The sequence below is a fragment of the Dama dama genome, chromosome 29 (assembly GCF_033118175.1).
Source record: "Dama dama isolate Ldn47 chromosome 29, ASM3311817v1, whole genome shotgun sequence".
NCBI lineage: Eukaryota > Metazoa > Chordata > Mammalia > Artiodactyla > Cervidae > Dama > Dama dama.
This window is the reverse complement of record NC_083709.1, coordinates 56,649,143-56,670,358: the sequence shown is the minus strand read 5'-3', so window position 1 is coordinate 56,670,358 and position 21,216 is coordinate 56,649,143.

Below are 21,216 nucleotides of genomic sequence, written 5' to 3'. Positions count from 1 at the left end.
TACTGGAGTGGGTTGTCATGCCCTTGGGATCTTCCCAACCCAAGGATTGAATCTGTGTCTCTTATGTCTCCTGCACTGGCAGGCAGGTTCTTTACCACTAGTGCCACCTAGGAAGCCCAAAAGAATGCATAGCAGTATGCATAAAATATAGTTACCAAAAAAATATCCTGGAGAAAAGTATCATTACTGTTCAGAAAAGAAGTTTAGCGTTAATAAGAGAAGAGTTAAGGCTCGTAGAGGAATTACAATAAAAGTGGGCCAATTGAATTTCTTTTTTTAATTCTATTTTATTGATATTTTAATTTTTTAATTTTTATTTTTAAAAATTTTAAAATGTCATGTTAGTTTCTACTATACGGCAAAATGAATCAGACACACATATACTTATACCCCTTCCCTTTTGGACTTCCTATTCAGGTCACCACAGTGCCCGAAGTAGAGTTTCCTCTGCTATATAATGTGTTCTCATTAGTTACATATTTTACATACAGAGTCAATAGTGTATATGTGTCAATGCCAGTCTCCCAGTTCCTCCTACCTACCCCCTGTTTTCCTCTTGGTATCCATCCATTTGTATGAATTTTAAAGTAGGAAAGGGGAGATGCACACACAAGATGTGAAGTAAAAGCAGGTGTAGGTAGGAACGATCACTTTCTTTCAGGGGGATTTTGAGTAAACAGATTGGACCGAAGCATTGGGTTCTAGACTGTGGACTTCTTGATTGTCATGCTGAGAATGACATTATGTTCATGTCCAATAGAACTTTCTGTGATGAGGGAAATGCTTTATACTGTTGCTGTCCAATGTTGTAGGCTTGTGTGGCTATGGAGCCCTTTAAATGTGGCTAGTATAACTGAGAAATGGAATCTTAATTTTATTTAATTTTAATTAATTAAAATTTAAATTTAGGTGGCCACATGAGGCTAGTGGTGTCAGTGTTAAGCAGCACAGCTCTAGAGAGCAGGGAATCACTGTAGGTTTTAAGCAGGGAAAGACAAGATGAAAAATATATCTTAGGCAGATTAATTTAGCAGCAGTGTTTAGGAAAGTCAGGGGGAAAATGAGTAGTTCTTTTGAGATTGTACTAAATTTATAAATTGATCTTGGAGAATTCACATTTTTAAAAGGTATTCCGATCATGAACATGATGTACTCTTCCATTTATTTAGTTTTTAAATTTCCAAATGTCTCTCAACAGGTTTCAGAAACTTATAGCAACATAGTTCATAATAACAAAAATGTGAAAATGACTAAAATGTTCATATATAATGTGTGAGTAAAATACAGTGTAATTGTCTATTGCATGAAAGTGAAAGAGCTATAGCTATATGCAAATTTATGAGTAATATTGGATAAATGAAGTCACAAAATGGTACATATAGTATTACTCCACTCAAAAAGGACAAAATAACAAGCAAGCAAAATTTTATTATTTATATGCATAATAAAATCATAAAGAAAAACAAATAAATGATTTACTATAAAAGTCAGAATAATAATTTTTTTCAACATGGAAGGGATGCTGTTGCAACACAGAAAATTTCTAGGGTTTTTTTAAATTAGTTTTATTTCTCATTTAAGGTAGTTTGTGCAATAGGCCAGTTATATTGAATATATTATGGCTCAGATGGTAAAGACTGCCTGCAACCTAGGAGACTCAGGTTCTATCCCTGGGTCAGGAAGATGCCCTGGAGAAGGGAATGGCTACCCACTCCAGTATTGTTGCCTGGAGAATTCCATGGACAGAGGCACCTGGCAGGCTACAATCCTTGGGGGTTGCAAAGAGTTGGACATGACTGAGTAACATTTTCACTTTTTTCAAAAACATAGTAGCCATACAAATAAAACTATTATTTGCAACAAATACAAGTTTTGCTCAAATGTTTTGCTGTTACTGTCCATAAAATTTCTAAGCTATATAAACTCATCAGTTTTCTTTAATACAATTACTTACAAAGGCATCAAAGGCTATAGATACCTTGTTTATGCATTAAAAATCATAGGGTTTAAAAATTTTGCTACTTAATGATTATAATTTGTCCCACTTGACAGTCTTTCTTTATCTTGTTTCACAATTGTGTAATTTCATATTGATGAATCTGCTCCTATTGAGTTGTATCAAAACTTCCAATATTGGTAAGATTCTGAAATTTGGTAAGCTGGCTAAGACAAAAGTAATGATAATCTCAGAATACCTGGCTATTAATTTAAAGAAACCTCATTCTCCCATTCAAAACAAAATAAAAGCAAAAAACAAAAAAACCAAGCCTTCAAAACAAGTATACACATTAAAAAATAAAAAGAGTGTTGATTTGAATGTGTCCAGAGTTCTCTGTATTTTGTAAATCTCTAAAGAATATTATCCAAGTGAAACTAACATTGGCATATGTCACCTGGATGTTTTAGGAAATAGTAAAGCAAATAAAAGAGAGGTGAAGATTTTTAAGGGTTCTAGAATTTGAATACAATAATTTCAAGGGCATATTGAGGATTTAGAAGAGAAATCTTGCCTGCACTGGATGAAATTTTCCTCTGTTTGTGATTTAGTCACTCCCTGGTTCCTTTAATAGCTTTTCAGTGACAGAATTAAAAGAGAAGAGCAGAAGATTGTTTGGGGAGTGACCAGGATGAGAGGATAGGGGAGCTGCGGCCTCTTGAGAATGGGGAAAGGATTCTGAAGAGATGGGAAGAGAGTTATTAGACCCAACTATGAAAATAATATAAAAACATTCTGAATCCCAGAGGCCCAAGCAAAGAAAACCTTGGGGAGCTTTTCTGGACCTGAAAAAGGAATAGAGGCTGAGAAGCAAAGGCTGAATATAATTTCCTGACGTGGAGAAAAACTGCAATAAGAGCCCACAAGACAATTAATCCTGAATGCTGAGAAACAGGTATACCAGAGGACTTGCCTTTGCTTTAGTCAATGAGCATCTTTCTCCTCAGCCAGTAATAGCACACAGCTAACATACTTAACTCTTTTCTGTTTATATAGCTATAAATGGGTTACACATCTTTGCATAGTTTCAAAAACAAAACAAAAACCCTTACCTTTATTTCAAATGATGTTTTCACAAGAATCCACACTGTTTCCTGAAAAACTCCTCCACTATCATTAAGGGGAAAAGTTGTACTTATAAAGACTTCATGGTGTAAAATTTGAGTGATGTAAAAAGAGAGTGGTGTAGATTGGCCCCTTTTGAAAGCTTCTGTGTGGTTTGTGTGTGTGTGTGTGCCTTCATTAATGGATTTAGAATCATTGAATTGCAAAATGAAGGCAGAAAGGTGATGTTTTGACAAAATGAGCCGGGTTGTTTGGAAGCGGCCCCTGAGGCAGTAGCTCTGAACTGGGGGCCTTGTGGATTTCTCCATAATTCAGATAAAACTTCATGATATATTTAAATCCTTTTCCGCAAACATTTTCCTGATTTGTTGCCAAGCTGTCACTGAATTTAGTAATCCAGACAGATTACCATAGGGGTTCTATTTTTAGGGTCCTTCTGTTACTGCGGCAGTTGCAGCTGATCGGATTACAGCTATATCCTACCCATGTAAAATGCACTGATGCTTCAAGAGAAACCTGCACTCCACTCCCGTAATTACAATGTCAGACTCATTCCTAGATATTTCTCCCTAAGTTGATTTTGTAGCTGCATTGTGGCCACTCCATTATTAACTCTCTAGATGGTGTGTTTTCTTTTAGTTTTGTTCTGTGCCTTTCAATACTAGCTTATTATTGTGTGTTTTCAGTGGTGGTGGAGGGGGTGGGACGTGGGTGATGGAAAATGCATGGTGTGGGTCGCAGAGGACATAAAATTTCTCTAATTTTGAAGGCAGAAAAATGTGTAACCCAGCCTATACTTTCTCCTATAAATGACAATATCTCCATCTAGTGGTGAAAATGAACTTAACCATGGTATTATCTTGGCTGTCAGATGAGGAAAGGGGCAAATTTGCCCGGAGCATAAATTATACTTTACCTTTAGAATGCAAAGGGATTCCCTGGTGGCTGAGATAGTAAAGAATCTGCCTGTAATGCAGGAGACCCAGGTTTGACCGCTGCATTGGGAAGATCCCCTGGAGAAGGGAGTGGCAACCCTCTCCAGTATTCTTGCCTGGAGAATTCCATGGACAGAAGAGACTGGTGGGTCCATGGGGTTGCAAAGAGTCAGACAAAACTGAGAGACTAACACTTTCACTTTAGAATATAAAATTTTTCTTAAGAATACATAGTCACTGAGCCAAACTAAGCTTCTTCCCTTTGCAAGGGAAAAATAATTCCATTTACTTCAGGGGAAGTTTGGCCTCCAGAAATGACTTTCAATAGCCGGTATACAAGTTGTCAATAATCTTTTTCGTGATTTTTTACAAGGCTTTGTAAGGGAGGCAAAGTGTAAAGAAATACTAATAACAAGTTGATTTACTGTCACATGGATTTTTGTGCTTGGTCTAATAAGTTATCCAACAAATTTCTCATCTCCCTATAAAACTCATATTAATTTCATAGTATATAGACTCCAGTGAATTAGTATATATTATACACACCTAAGCAAGTAAATTACATTATTTTCTTGAAAGTATAGATGCCAAAGTAGAATGTTAAGATTGTCCCATTCTGTAAGTTATTGCAACCTTAATTAAAAAGTTTTTGTAATATAAAGTCAATAATTTAAGGCTGTCTTTTACAAATGTTCTCGATTATTGCTATTTGTATTTGCAAACTCAGGATTGTTTTTAATTAATCTTCCAACTCTTTTTAAGTTGTACAACTTTAGCAACAAATTTGTTTACATAAGTTTAGGTAGTCATCAGAGAACCAAGATAGTGAAGACAGCCACTGAGCTTGCAGCAGATTTCCACCAGGTGGCAGCACTCTTGTGGACACATTCCAGATCCTGGTCCTTGGACCCAAATTCCCAATTTCGGCGTGCCCATGCATAGCATTTTGGGCTTCTCTCGTGGCTCAGATGATGAAGAATCTGCCTGCAATGCAGGAGACCTGGGTTCAATCCCTGGGTCAGGAAGATGCCTTGGAGAAGGGAATGGCAACCCACTCCAGTATTCTTGCCTGGAGAATACCATGGACAGAGGAACCTGGTAGGCTGCAGTCCATAGGATTGCAAAAAGTCACACAACTGAGCAACTAACACTTTCACTTTTGTAGGAATTTGGTCTCTCTAAAAGGACTGAGCAGGGTAACCCAGTGCAGAAGTCAGATATTTCAAGTCAGAATGCCAAACGATTTGTGTAAAATTGAGGATATTCCTTTCCTGACGCTATAATGTCAGAATACATAGAGAGAGATCAGAGACAGACAGTTATGAAAATAAATACAAATACATGGGCACATACATATCTATTTTCCAGTTCTATGTGCTGAGCAGCCATAAGAACAATCACATTCCAGTAGTTATGCAAACCTAGTGACCAGATTTGGTTCCTAAAATCATTCTCCTTAAAAAGAAATAAGAAACAGAGAAATGAGTGATTTCAGGACTCATTGAGGGAAGTGCAAGCTGAGACTCAAACATATTTTTTAGCCAGAAAATATGGAAGTTCTCAGATAATGATGGAGATCTGTCAAAATAACAAAGAGTCCAGACCAAAGAGGTTCCCATGGTCAACTTCAGACAATATGTACATCAAAGTAAATTATAATATCAATAGATTATAAGAAATCAGGGTTATGATTGTAAAAGATAAACTGAGAAACTCTTCTAAGGCAAAGAAAACTAAAGAGACAGAACAACTGAATACAACATGTGAGTCTGGATTGGACCTTGAACCAGATATTGTCTGTTGGAAGGAGGATAGCTATAAAAAGACATTATTGGGACAACTAAAAACATAAAGTGGGTCTGAAGATTAGATAAGAGTATTGTATAACATTCATTTCTTGATTTTGATTATTATGCTATGGTTTTGTGGTGAAAATATTCCTGTTTTCAGGAAGTGCAAGCTGAGATATTTAGTGGTAAAGGCTAAAAGTTGCTTTCAAATGAATCAGAAAACGTGTGTCTGTGTTGTGTGTAGAAAGAGAGAAGAATAGAAATGAGTAAAATGCTACAATGCAAGGGTCTGAGTAAAAGTTATATGAACATTATTTGCATTATTCTTACAACTTTTCTACAAGTCTGACTTTTTTTCAAAATAAAATTTAGAAATTTAGTGTCTAGAAAAGTAATACTAACACCGTTCCTGGCACATATAATCTTCATAAATATGAAGCTTAGAATTCATGATTCCCACAGAACTTTGTAAATTAATCATGTGGTATGGGCTTACCTGGTGGCTCAGCAGGTGAAGAATCTGCCTGCAATGTGGGAGACCCTGGTTCGATTCCCGGGTTGGGAAGATCCCCTGGAGAAGGGGTAGGCTACCCACTCCAGTATTCTTGGGCTTCCCTGGTGGCTCAGCAGGTAAAGAATCCACCTGCAGTGCGGGAGACCTGGGTTTAATCCCTGGGTTCGAAAGATCCCCTGGAGAAAGGAAATGCTACCCTCTTCAGTATTCTGGCCTGGAGAATTCCATGGGGTCACTAAGAGTTGGACACGATTGAGCGCCTTTCACTTCTTTCTTCTTCATGATAAACTAAGGAGCTTCCCTAGTGACTTAGACAGTAAGGAATCTTCCTGCAATACCCTGAGTTTGATCTCTGAGTTGGGAAGATCCCCTGGAGAAGGGAATGACAACCCACTCCAGTATTCTTGTCTGGAGAATTCTATGAACAGAAGAGCCTGGTGAGTTACCATCCATGGTGTTGCAAAGAGTCAGACATGACTGAATGACTAAGACTTCCTTTTTTCATGATGAACTAAAGTAATATGTCCCTGCCATTCAATGTTTAATAATTCACAGGGTGGAAAATAAAATACCTGTGTGTTACGTTTAGCTGCTGCTGCTGCTAAGTTGCTACAGTCGTGTCTGACTCTGTGCAACCCCATAGACGGCAGCCCACCAGGCTCCCCCGTCCCTGGGATTCTCCAGGCAAGAACACTGGAGCGGGTTGCCATTTCCTTCTCCAATGCATGAAAGTGAAAAGTGAAAGTGAAGTCGCTCAGTCGTGTCGACTCTTAGCAATCCATGGACTGCAGCCTATCAGGCTCCTCCGTCCATGGGATTTTCCAGGCAAGAGTACTGGAGTGGGTTGACATTGCCTTCTCCGGTGTTATGTTTAAATTAGAGGATATACGTTAAAATGATACAAACAGTTTAAAAAGCTGAAATGATGACAAGATTTTTCTTTCCTTCCTTCTTATGATCTCCCTGAAATAATAGTAAATATGCACAAGTAGAATAAATTATAGAGGTAAAAAAAAAAAAAAAGATGTCATCAAGCAGTCACATAAATGTTGCATTTATGTAATATAGAAAATATTGATATATGGATATATTCAAATAGAGGGGAAAAAAAGAAACCTCTTCAGGAGAAGCCTAAAAATGATGAGAACAATTTCTTTCTGATGAATCGCAAGTGGCCAAGCTCAATATTATAAAAAATGGAGAATGTATGGGGGCAGAAGTTGTCAGAGTACTCAGTATTAATAAAAAGTTGAGTATAGAATGGCTGAGCCTCTGTAAAGTCATACTATAAACTCCCAAACAATGGCACAGAAGGAGGAGGTAATCTTGTGGGTACACTCGTCCCCAGCTCTCTCTTGTGTGCAAATGAGTGAGGATGTCAGCCATAGTGTAGAAGGCTGAGAGATTGCAGAATTGTTTCCAGTTAGCCTCTTGGCCAACCTTGGAGCCATATACCTTTAGACTTTTTATTATGAGCAGAGAATAAATTCTTAATTGTTTAAGCCATAATTCCTCAGGCTTTCTTCTATCTGGAACTAAAAACATTCTGATATTGATCCAACATTTAAATGTGAAAACGCAGTCATTAGAAAAACTCACAATAATAATATATGCTATTAACAAAAATGTGTAGGAGTAGGTGGGGCTGGGGAGACCAAGTAAGAAAGATACCTTCCTCTTTTGCAGGAGAGATAAGAAAGAGATGTACAGGTTAATAGTAATAATTATTGAGTTGAGACATATTAAAATATAAACTTTCAAATGGGCTTATTTATAGATAGAAGTGCATTCTCAGACAACAGAAGAACAAATTAGGAGAAAAGACTTGATTCAAATGCCATCATTACAGATTAAAGCAACCAAAATTATGAGATGAGAGAAGATGAAAGAAGATATCATGTAACATGATTGTTTTTTCTTTATTGTTTATAGTTTATGTGTTTATTTTTGGCTCTGCTGGGTCTTTGTTGCTGCTCAGGCTTTCCTCTAGTTGCGGCAGGTAGGGGCTCCTCTCTTGTGGGGCCAGGGCTTCTTATTGCAGCGGCTTCTCTCGTTGCAAAACACAAGCTCTAGGGCAGGCAGGGCTCAGCAGCTGTGGATGCGTGGGCTTGGTTGCTCCACGGCCTGTGCAGTCTCCCCAGCCCAGAGAGCAAACCTGTGAGCCCTGCATCAGCAGGCAGATTCACTGGACCACCAGAGAAGTTCTTATTTTCCTAATGACATGTGACTATTTATTGTACACATTTTAAAATATAACTATAAACAATGATTGAAGGTATTTCCCATGTGTCTGTTGTGCAGTTTTTTTTTTTCTCAAAAATGGACATAAGGAAGAATCAAATATTCACAGTGTAAAGAAACCAATTTACTTAGTCTTTGAGAATAGATTTTAAAGATCCTTGGAAAGAAGTAATTGAATGATTATCTGATTTCATACACTGTCAATGGGTGCTTTTTTTTTCCCCCCTTATATTTCCATTTTCAGTCCTCTCTTTTCATTTCTTCTCATTGTGTCAGGTACACACCCTCCATTTGATGCTAATAGTCTTAAACATCTGAAAATCTTCCTTTAGTGTGTGACCTGACTTTAGGCAATCTCCAATAAATCCGAGAGTCCATTGGCACAGCACCAAGGACAAGAAGTAAGAGTATTTAAAAGCAAGATCATTCATCCAAGAAGAGGGATGCTTTCTGCCAGAGTTCTATTTTCAGATTACTGAGTTCTAAATGGAGCCATTCATTCTAACTGACAGTTGACGATGTTAATAGCCAGCAAAGTGCTTCTGTGAGCAAACATTACTGTTTTCCTTTGTGTCTGTTTCCACCCCAGTGATAACCATTGGCAGCAATCAGTGGCCTCACTATATTTCTGTTCCTACCAGCCCAGATGATTCTTGTAAGAGGTTGCTGTACCTTATCCCTGCTCTCACAGACCTCACTCACTTCATCAGGACTAAAATTTACTTTCAGATTGAAAGTGGAGACATGGTGAGCTTTACTTCCCCAGGGGACATCCAGATGTTCAACAGGTCACCAGATATTCAAGGCTAGAGCTCTTGGAAATCAATTCTTACACATTATATCTGAAGTCCATCAAAATATGGATGAAGAATAAAAACATAATGCTGTATAAAATCATTACTGCTTCCATAATACACATAGCTTTCCCTCATTGTTGATAATTTTTGTTTTTATATTCTTTGAAAAATGATTTCCCATATTTTTCATGCCTACAGCTTATGCATCCTTGACTAGATTGTAAATCCTATGAAGAAATAGAACTTGCTTTTTAATTTTTTTACATTTTTTAATACAATACTTTGTACATACATTTAAGAGGACATTCATAGAGTTTATCACTAGATGGCAGTAAAGATCAAAAATTGAATGAAACCAAAAAACTTCCGAGTAAGAATTTTGAAATAAAATTATCATTTGCATAATTGAAATCAATATAAAAGTTTTATGATCAAATACGAGAACTTATGCATATCTGAAAACCATGCTGGCTACTGTTTGTGCTTAAAAAGTGGATTATTCTGGGGAAAACAATGGAAATAATGAAATCAAATGGTTAAAAAAACACAACCAATAATGACATGCCTGTTTGTATGATAATTATGCATACAAACAACTCCCGAGAGACAAACTTACAAGCATTTTACATTATGTGAGAATCTTGCCTAAAATATTAAAGTACAATTCTGTGCCTTCTGTCAAAAAAAATGCATTGCCCAACGAGTAGAGAAATTTCTTCATTTAGTATTTTAACATTCTTCATTCTAGTATAATATTTTCTACATTTTTTAAGAACAACTGGATAACGCAAAACATAAAAAAGTATTAGAATGATGCACAATAATTCTCATGATACTTAATGACACTTTGCTATTGCTGTTTAGTCATTCGGTCTTGTCTGACTCTTTTGCAATCATGGACTGTACCCTGCCAGGTTCCTCAGTCCATAGGATTTCCCAGGTAAGAATATTGGAGTGAGTTGCCATTTCCTTCTCCAGGGGATCTTCCTGATCAAGGGATAGAAACTGCATTAAAAAAAGTTTTAATAATTTCAGTTTCTAATTTTTTTGCCAGTGTTTTATTTTAGAAAAAGTATAGTGTTTGTTAGTCACTCTGCTGCTGCTGCTGCTAAGTCACTTCAGTCGTGTCCAACTCTCTGCGACCCCAGAGACGGCAGCCCACCAGGCTCCCCCGTCCCTGGGGGGAGCTCTTGGGAATTCTTGGAGCTCTTGCCTGGATTGTCCAGGCAAGAACACTGGAGTGGGTTGCCATTTCCTTCTCCAATGTTAGTCGCTCAGTCATGTCCAATTCTTCTCAGGTACATGGACTGTAACCTGCCAGGCTCCTCTGTCCGTGGAATTCTCCAGGCAAGAATACTGGAGTGGGTTGCTGTTCCCTTCTCCAGGGGATCTTCCCAACCCAGGGAAGGAATCCAGGTGGCCTGCATTGTAGGCAGATTCTTTACTGCTTGAGCCACGTGGGACCTATCTTGGAGCATGTTTATCATTTTGTTTATTTGCTTAATGTGAAGAGTTATGATAAAATGTTTTTGTTGTATAGACTTTGCCCTCTAAACAAAACCATTTTGTCCTTTGATCAGAGATCAAGGGAACCTTAACACCTACGTGGACAGATTTACCTCCAAGAAAGATCACAAAAGTAGGATGGTTTAGTGAATTGCTCAGTGGATCAGAAGGTCTTCCTCTCAGCTCTGTTTTGGTGTCACTTTTCGCTAAACAGTCCTTGCAATGAATTACCCATTACTTAATTGGAGAAAGAGTTGCAGAGTTGAACTTGACTGAGTGACTGATCACAAGCACGAGCTTAAGCTTATTGTTGGCACCAGATGCCAGGGGCTTATACTGGACCAGACACTACTTTTCTTTTTGTTTTGTTTTTAAGATAAAAAACTTCTTGACTCTTTTGAGTGAAGATAGGAAAGAACCAGTCAAGGGGAAGATTTAAAACACACGTAGTTAATAATCAGCCCCATGAAGTGTAAATACTTGCCTATTTGATGCATTTATATTTGTTTTCTGTGTAATCCATCCAAACACAGAGCAGCAAGAGGAAACAATGGTTGTATCCACTTTAAAAAAAAAAACTAACAAATGATTTTACTGCAGGTTCTTTTTGTAGGGAGTCAACTTTGTGATTTTATATAAAAGTGGAACTTTTTGGTTTGACTTCTTAAAATTATTTTTAAAAAAGACCAAAAAAATCATCAAAGCAGAAACTAATATTTGCTTGCAAGTTTTAAGAGAAAATGTTAGAAAAAACTATTATATGTGACTAGGTCATAAATTCCATATGTCTAGCTTGGGTGTAGAGCAATGTACGAACCTCTTATTTTGTCTTTACTTAGTTGGGTCTTTCTCCCATGCTCCCAAACACAGGAAGAAAAAATAATTCTGAGCCCTATCTTGTTTAAAATCCAATAATGTCACTGCCTCTAGGGAACAAATGAAATGGCCAGTATCTCACAGCCCAAGTTAACCTCTAATGTCAAGTTTTTCCCTTGAGTAGACGAGAAATGTGAACCAGCAAACCAGAGACCAGAGACCTCAGTCTTTCCCTCGACAGTGACCCACTTTGCCATGGTACACTCCAAAAATTCTTAGAGAGTAGCCAAGGGAAGAAGAAATGGGAGAGAAACTAAGAAACTGAGCTGTTTTTTCTAGACAGATAGAGGAGGATCTAAAAACAGATTATTCAACCAGATGAAAATTCACAGCTGCTGCTGCTGCTGCTGCTAAGTCGCTTCGGTCGTGTCCGACTCTGTGCGACCCCATAGACGGCAGCCCACCAGGCTCCACCATCCCTGAGATTCACACCAGATGGCACTAAAAGTTCATTTTTCCCCCTCCTTTTAAACTGAGTACGAAGTTTTTGAAGAATAATAGATTATATTTAGACAACAAAGAAGAGCTGCATTCAGGGTTGGCTTCATGAATACACAACCTCCACACTTGGGGCACCATTCAGAAGTCCCCACTATTTGGTTCAATGGTCTGCTCTATCTGTCTTGAACTTCTTAATAATTTTTGGACAAGGACCCTCATATTTTGCCATGTACCCATCCTGGGCTATATTTTCTCTGATATATTTAGAAAGACTAAAGTAGACTTCTGAATGTGGAGAATTTAAGAGAGAAAGCACACATGCGAGATAAATGAGGACAAACATATTTAAAGTATAAAAGTTGAGACACTTGAATAGTTGGTTTGCATGCTGACAGCACAACATTTCCGGTGGTCACGATCTTCATGAAAATAAAACAATAATTGTTTCCAGCTAGAAGCAAGAGACTTGAAGTTTATTTCCACTAGACTGGCCAAAACAAAACAGACTTCTTTCTAAATGGGTGGTTTGGTGGATGACTCAGCTTGAGACTAAGCCTGAATTTCTATGGATTCCTGTGGTGGGGTGAAAAAAGGTAGAAAAAAAAAACAAAAACAAAAAACCCACATACACTGTGAAATTCAAGCCATTTTCTTTTCCTTTTCTTTCTCTCATACTGTTTTTGCATTCTACTTCTGCTCCTTTTTTGCAGGTACTTTTCCTACTTTTACCTTGGACCCATTTGTAGTTCCATGGGCTTCCCAGGCAGCTGGACATTTCAAATAGCAAGATCAATAGACACAGATAACCAGAGAACATTGTTTAGAGCCTAGTTCAGAGATCCCAAACAAAAAAATAACTGGTGGTTAATTAAAAAATATTTTTATTCTTAGGTAAAAAAACAAAAGTTTTTAAAAAGATAATGGTAAGCATTAAAGCTTTTATCACATGAGAACCAGAAGGATGATGTATTAGAATAGTGCAGTGTTTTTTGTTTGTTTTTTTTTTCTGAAAGCCCCATTCAAGTTCTAACTAATCAATAAGAAGTCCCTTTACTTCTGTTGGGCTTCCATGTTTGTTCAGCAGTAAAGAATCCACCTGCTAATGTAGGAAGTGCAGGTTTAATCCCTGGGTCAGGAAGATCCCCTGGAGAAGGAAGTGACAACCCAACCCAGAAAGTTCCATGGACAAGAGGAGCCTGGCAGGCTACAGTCCATGGGACCCACAAAGAGTCCAACATGACTGAGTACACATATTCACAGAAAAACTGAGTCAACAAATAAGCTTTTTGCTGCTTGAAAGGTTAACACTACTGAATTTAATAATCTCCAGTGAGGTGAGAGTATAAAGAAGATAATCCATAACTTAGTTTACTACATGCAAGAGCTCTCATTTCATCCCTCTTTGCAGCAGCTAAAAATGATCTGATGTTTCTGATATTATTGAACATTTCATAATGTATTCTCATTTCAAAGAAAGCTTTCTTTGGCAAAAATGCATGGCAAGCTCCTCATCACAGCAGACGCTACTGTGTTTTAATTTTTACTGAGTTCTTTATGTGGGTTCAATGCTGATTATCTCATTTATTAATAGTTTTCATCACAACCATCATTGTCCTCATTTTACAGACGAGCAAACTGTGGCACAGAGAAAGGAGGAAGCTTAGGCAAGCCTCAGAACCAGTGAGTGGTTTCATTCAATTCATGATTTGAATCATGAAACCTGACTAATTCTCAATTATGATTAGGAAGATGCTGATTGCCTATGAATCAGTCTTCAGAGCCAGAAAAGCAAACAGTGGTAGTAATTGTAAGATGATGCATTGTTTATACATCATGGCTAAAGAAAAGATTTGGAAGGTGGGTCACTTTGGCTATTGAGTCAATATCCCAGGTTTCTACCACTGAAACTAAAGAAAGGATCATTTCCACATGACTGCACCTTATGTATCCAGAAACGAAAAGACTTTTCTTTTCCTGCATTTCTGGCTCAGCCTGAAGCAGGTACACAAACTCCAGAACAAGGATTTCTTTTCAGCGCTTTCAATTTTTTAAAGTCATTTTAGTTTGGAGCTGAAAACTAGTTTGCTACTGCCGCTGCTAAGTCGCTTCAGTCATGTCTGACTCTGTGAAACTATGGAGTGTAGTCTGCCAGGCTCCTCTGACCATGGGATTCTCCAGGCAAGAATACTGGAGTGGGTTGGCATGCCCTCCCCCAGGGGATCTTCCCGACCCAGGGATCGAACCCATGTCACTTATGTCTCCTGCTTTGGAAGGCAGGTTCTTGGCTCTAGGACCAACTGGGAAGCCCCAAAACTAGTTTAATCCTAGTTTAATCACTATAAGATCTATATCATCCATAGCAAAAGAAATGGATGAAATATAAACACCATTCAGTCGTACTGACTGTTTCGCCTATCATTACCAATTATCTTAGTATCTGAAAGCACTGGTTTTTCTTCACTTTCTCTTAGATGGTTTAAGGTATATAGTTTGTACTCCTCCATACCAGAATCTACAAGTAGTCTGTATGTGTGAATATTTTAACAAAATCACTGTAAGTTTACAAAAACTCGTGTAATCAAGCAAGGAAGGATATATGAAAACTTGTTTTCAGCAAATGCAAAACACTAGCTACCTGCTTTGTGTGTTTGTTCATTTATTCCCTAATAAGAAGGGGAAAAGCTTTCTTATTAGCATTATACTTAATTTCATATCTTGTGATGGAAACTGAGTTGACAGTTTTTTATTCTTTTTCCCCTGAATTTTGACAATGAATACATTTCTCTAATATTTGATATTTACATCTCGATTATTTTTCCTTTAAACTTGGGCATTACAAGAAAATTTGCCATAAAAAAAAAGAAAAGAAAACCACCTTTATGGCCTTGTTTATTAGAATCACCAAAAGAATAAATAAAATCGCTGAATCACTGAATCTCTAAGCAAAAAAGGACATTTTGATTTTTACCTATTAATAAAAATAGCATCTTTGTCAAAAGACATGATGTCTTCTGAAGCAGGTTCTCATTCAGTCTCATTTCTTTCTTCATTTTTCTTTGGGGTCAGAGACCTATGTTCAAATTTATGTTCAAAATTCATTCACCATTCACATATTGTGGGACCTTGGGCAAGTCACGTGATCTTAGGAACTTTAGATTCCTCATATGTAAGAAGCACATGACACTTCCCTACCAGATTTGTTTGAAGACTAAATTAAATATATATATAACAGCTTAGACTAGTTCTTAAGAATAAGAAATTCTCAATAAATTTATTCATTCAACAATTCAATAGGATGAAGTTTTACTGATCCTTCACATATTCTTCATTACATAGCTTTCCCCAATTCTGTTACTCTCTTATTTCACTAAAGTATTTCACATATGTCTGTATATAATAATTGTTACATTATATTGTCAACTTTTGCATGATTCTTTCTGGATTCAAAAGTTGATTACCACTTTTTTTCTTAATATGCTTTTTTTTTTAAGGAAAATTTTAAGTTTGCAGCAAAATTGTATAGATTTCCATTTAGTCTTTCTCTATATCTCACAATTTTCCCTATTATTAACATCTTAGATTAGCAGGTGCTATTTAAAATTGATGAACCAATATTGATACATTATTATTTATCTAAACTCTATACTTGGGTTTCACTCTTTATTTTATTTTCTGTCCCTGGAATTCTAAAGGTAAGAATTCTGGAGTGCATAGCCATTCTCTTCTCCAGAGGATCTTCTGGACCCAGGGATCGAACCAAGATTTCCTGCATTGCAGGCAGATTAATTACCATCTGAGCCACTAAGGAATCCCATATAACTCTATCAGTTCAGTTCAGTTCAGTTGCTCAGTCGTGCCTGACTCTTTGCAACCCCATGAACCGCAGCACGCCAGGCCTCCCTGTCCATCACCAATTCCCAGAGTCCACCCAAACTCACGTCCATTGAGTCAGTGATGCCATCTAACCATCTCATCCTCTGTCGTCCCTTTCTTCTCCTGCCTTCAATCTTTCCCAGCATCAGGGTCTTTTCAAATAAGTCAGCTCTTCACATTAGGTGGCCAAAATACTGGAGTTTCAGCTTCAACATCAGTCCTTCCAATGAACACCCAGAACTGATTTCCTTTAGGATGGACTGGTTGGATCTCCTTGCAGTCCAAGGGACTCTCAAGAGTCTTCTCCAGCACCACAGTTCAAAAGCATCAATTCTTCAGCGCTCAGCTTTCTTTATAGTCCAATTCTCACATCCATACATGACCACTAGAAAAACCTTACCCTTGACTAGACAGACCTTTGTTGACAAAGTAATGTCTCTGCTTTTTAATATGTTGTCTAGGTCATAACTTTCCTTCCAAGGAGTAAGTGTCTTTTAATTTCATGGCTGCAATCACCATATGAAGTGATTTTGGAGCCCAAAAAAGTAAAGTCTGACACTGTTTCCACTGTTTCCCCATCTATTTGCCATGAATTGATGGGGCCGGATGCCATGAGCTTAGTTTTCTGAATGTTGAGCTTTAAGCCAACTTTTTCACTCTCCTCTTTCACTTTCATCAAGAGGCTCTTTAGTTCCTCTTCACTTTCTGCCATAAGGGTGGTGTCATCTGCATATCTGAGGTTATTGCTATTTTTCCCAGCAGTCTTGATTCCAGCTTGTGCTTCCTCCAGCCCAGTGTTTCTCATGATGTACTCTGTGTATAAGTTAAATAAGCAGGGTGACAATATACAGCCTTGATGTACTCCTTTTCCTATTTGGAACCAGTCTGTTGATCCATGTCCAGTTTTAACTGTTGCTTCCTGACCTGCATACAGGTTTCTCAAGAGGCAGATCAGGTGGTTTGGTATTCCCATCTCTTTCAGAATTTTCCACAGTTTATTGTGATCTACACAGTCAAAGGCTTTGGCATAGTCAATAAAGCAGAAATAGATGTTTTCTGGAACTCTCTTGCATTTTCGATGATCCAGCAGATGTTGGCAATTTGATCTCTGTTTCCTCTGTCTTTTCTAAAACCAGCTTGAACATCTGGAAGTTCACAGTTCACGTATTGCTGAAGCCTGGCTTGGAGAATTTTGAGCATTAGTTTACTAGCATGTAAGATGAGTGCAATTGTGGGGTAGTTGGAGCATTCTTTGGGATTGCTTTTCTTTGGGATTGGAATGAAAATGATCTTTTCCATTACTCTATAGGGTTTGACAAATTCATAGTACATGTATTCACCATTATGATATTGTACTCAGTATTTTAATTAACCTAAAAATGTCCTGTGCTTCACCTATTTATCTCTCCCTCCTTCTTCCTAATCTTTGGCAACCACTTATCTTTGTGTCTTGATAGTTTTGCCTTTTCCAGAATGTCACATAGTTGAAAGCATACAACCAATTTTTAGATTGACTTCTTTCACTCAGCAATGTATAATATTAATATATGTCTTTTCCCCAATGTCTTGATAGCTCATTTCTTTTTATGGCTCGGTAATAGTTCATTGTGTGAATATACTAGTTTATACATTAATCTTTTGAAAGATGTCTTGGTTGCATCCAAGTTTTGGAAAGTATAAATAAAGCTGCTAAAATCATTTGCGTGCAGGTTTTTGTGTGGACATAACTTTTCAACTCATTTGGGTAAAGACCTAATAGTGTGACTGCTAAATCATATGTGACTGTCTTTAACTTGTAAGAAGCTATCAAACTGTCTTCCAAAATGGCTGTACTATTTTTGTTTCCTATGAACAATGAATATGACTTTTCTATTATTTCACTTGGAGTGGATTTTGGCCATTCAAATAAATGTATAGTAGTGTTTCATTCACTTTAATTTTCCATTCACTACTGACATATGATGTAGAGTACCTTTTCATATGCTTATTTCCCATCTGTGTATCTTCTCTGGTGAAATATCTATTCAGATATTTTGTTGCTTTTTAATTTAGGTGCATGTATGCTAATCGCTTCAGTCATGTCCAACTCTTCATGAACCTATGGACTGTAGGCTGCCAGGCTCCTCTGTCTAGGGGATTTTCCAGGCAAGAATACTGAAGTGGGCTGCCATGCCCTCCTCCAGTGAATTTTCTCAACATAGGGATAGAACCCGTGTCTCTAATGTCTTCATGTCTCTTGCATTGGCAGGCAGGTTCTTCACCAATAGCACCACCTGGGAAGCCCTTTTTAAATTAAGCAATTGTTTTCTTTATATATACTTTGGATACCAGTGTTTTATCAGATGTTTTGCAAAGGTTTTCTCCAGGTCTATGACTTGTTTTCTCATTCTCTTAACAGTATCTTTTACAGAGCAGAAGTTTTTCATTTTAATGAAGTCTAATCAATGTTTTTCTTTCATGGATCATAGAGAGCTATGTATTTTTATCTTCTAAAATGTTTCTTTATATCTCTACTTACTTACTTCATACTCTCCCATTCAACTATGTATCCACTTACCTAACCTAGGTTCTGGAATTTAGTCAGGAGCTTCTCAAGTAGTTTTTGATAAAATATGTAGGTTAGTATCTCTGCAAAGTATCATTATGCAGGGTCCTAGCAGGAAAAGACTGGCACACCAAGCTGGGAGCTATCTGTTAATGTTAAATAAGGGACTATTTAGAGGTGGGAGCAGGTTAAAGGAAACAACATTGAATGTTGCAGCGTCCAAGGACCAGTATCAGCATGAATTCCAGGAGCCAAGTAACAAGAAAGGAACGTTCTTAAAAAAAAGAAAGTGTTGAGAGCTTGGGCCATCCACAAGATATTATACTTGTAGAAGAACATACATGTTAATAAACTTGTATAGAATCAGATTTATAAATCTGTATAAAATCTCTTTAGAAGGAATACTTCCTCCTGATCTCCCTTTTTCTACCAGGTCCTCCCAAGGGCTAAATTCACCCAGAAGTCAGAAGATAAGTGAGCCTGTAGGGTGAAGTCTTCAGAAGTCAATTTCCAGAGGGGAGCAAAAAAGAGTAGAAAATGGATGGGGATGGTAAGACAGGCAAAGAAGAAAAACAAGGTTAGGCAATTTCCTTAAAAATAATTTAGAAGAGGAGGAAGTGTGGATTCAATCTTTTTCTTTTCTTTTTTTTTTTTTTTTTTGGCTGCCCAGCAGCACATTTGTAAAATCTTGTTTCCCCAATGAGGGATCGAACCCATGCCTCCTGCAGTTCTGAAGTGGAAATACGGAGTCCTAGCCACTGGACTGCCAGAGAATTCCCCAGCAGAAATTTTTTTTGGCCATGCCAAGTGGCATGTCGGATCTTAGTTTCCCCGTGCCCCTGCAATGGAAGCACAGATTCTTAACCACTGGATGCCAGGGAAGCCCCACAGTATCAACTGGCAGAAATATTATTTGATCCACCTTGACCTTATGTTTAGAACAGTGATAACCAAAACACCTGGATAAATCCATCCTGTCTGAATGAACCAGCCCCAGGTTCCTTCTAGTTTCCCACTCAGGTACTTCTCAATCCATCACACAAGGGAGGTATCACATATAGTAACAAAAGAACTAGAAAAGTCAGCAACGCAATAAGCAGCATGTCTAAAAGGCAACCCACTCCAGAACTCTTGCCTGGAAAATCCCGTGGACGGAGGAGCCTGGTAGGCTATAGTCCATGGGGTTGCAGAGTTGGACACAACTGAGTGACTGCACTTCCACTTTTCACTAGCCTGTTTGGCTGATATGTTATGGGCCAAGTCATCATGGTTGTACCATAAGATGTACGTGGAGGAAAGTGAAGGAATGGTGATTAAGGCAAATAAAACTACAACCAAGTGAATAAAGCTAAGATATAGTCAGAAATTTAAATACCCAGCTGAATTATTTTGGAAATGTATAAATTATCACCTCTGTGGTAAGAATACTCTCATAGGAAAATTTTGATTTTTCTTTTTTAACGAAAGTGCAAAAGCAATTCAATAAAAGAAAAATAACCTTTTATACAAATGATGTGAGAGCAATTGGATATTCATAAGCAAACAAAAGAATTCTGACCAAGTCTCATCTCACATGTTATACAAAAATTAGTTCAAAATGAATCACAAACTGAAATAGAAAATGAAAAACTATAAAACTCAGAGGAAAAACAGAGGAGAAAATTTCCAGGACCTAGGGTTAGGTAAAGAGTCTGTAGATGTGACACCAAAAGCAAAATCATTAAAAGGAAAAACTGAACCTCATTAAAACTTGAAATGTTTCCTCTGAGAAAGTCTTTATCTATTAAGATGATAAAAAGCTACAGACTCAAAAAGAAAATATTTGCAAACCACATATTTGACAAAGGACTAATATCTAGAATATATAAAAAGTTCTCAAAATTCAACAATAAAAAAAATAGACAATGTCACAATACAAAATAGTGACAATGTCAAGTGCTGATGAGGTTAGAGAGAAACTAGATTACTTATACATTTATTGTGGGAAAGTAAAATGGTACACCATCCTGGAAAACAGTTTGATAGTTTCTTAGAAATCTATACATGCAACTACCATTTTTTTTTTTTTTTAAGTGAGGAATTTATTGCTAATGCCATTTCATCTTTATACTGGTTCATGAAATACAGCAGAATTGTTACAATGCTGATGCAATAAATTCCACTATTATACAGAGATACTATCTCAATAATCTGTATCCAGATGGTCAAAGGGTTAGTTGTTCAGTTGTGTTCCACTCTTTGTGATCCCATGGACTGGAGTCTGCCAGTCCCCTTGGTCCATGGAATTCTCCAGGCAAGAAGACTGGAGCAGGTAGCCATTCCCTTCTCCAGGGGAACTTCCCAACCCTGGGATTAAGCCCAGGTCTCCTACATTGCAGATAGTCTTTACTATATGAGCTACAATACATGCAATGCAAAGTAAAAGTGTTAGCTGCTCAGAATTTCGCGGACAGAGGAGCCTGGCAGGCCACAGTCCATGGTCACTAAGAGTCAGACACAACTGAGCACACACAGAGATGGTAAAATGGAAAAAGTTCATTTTCTAACTCTGTGAATATTTTATTTAATATGCAAAATCTTTTTCAACAAGTGATCAAAATAGAAAATTCAGATTCCTGTCCCTTGATATCAAATTAA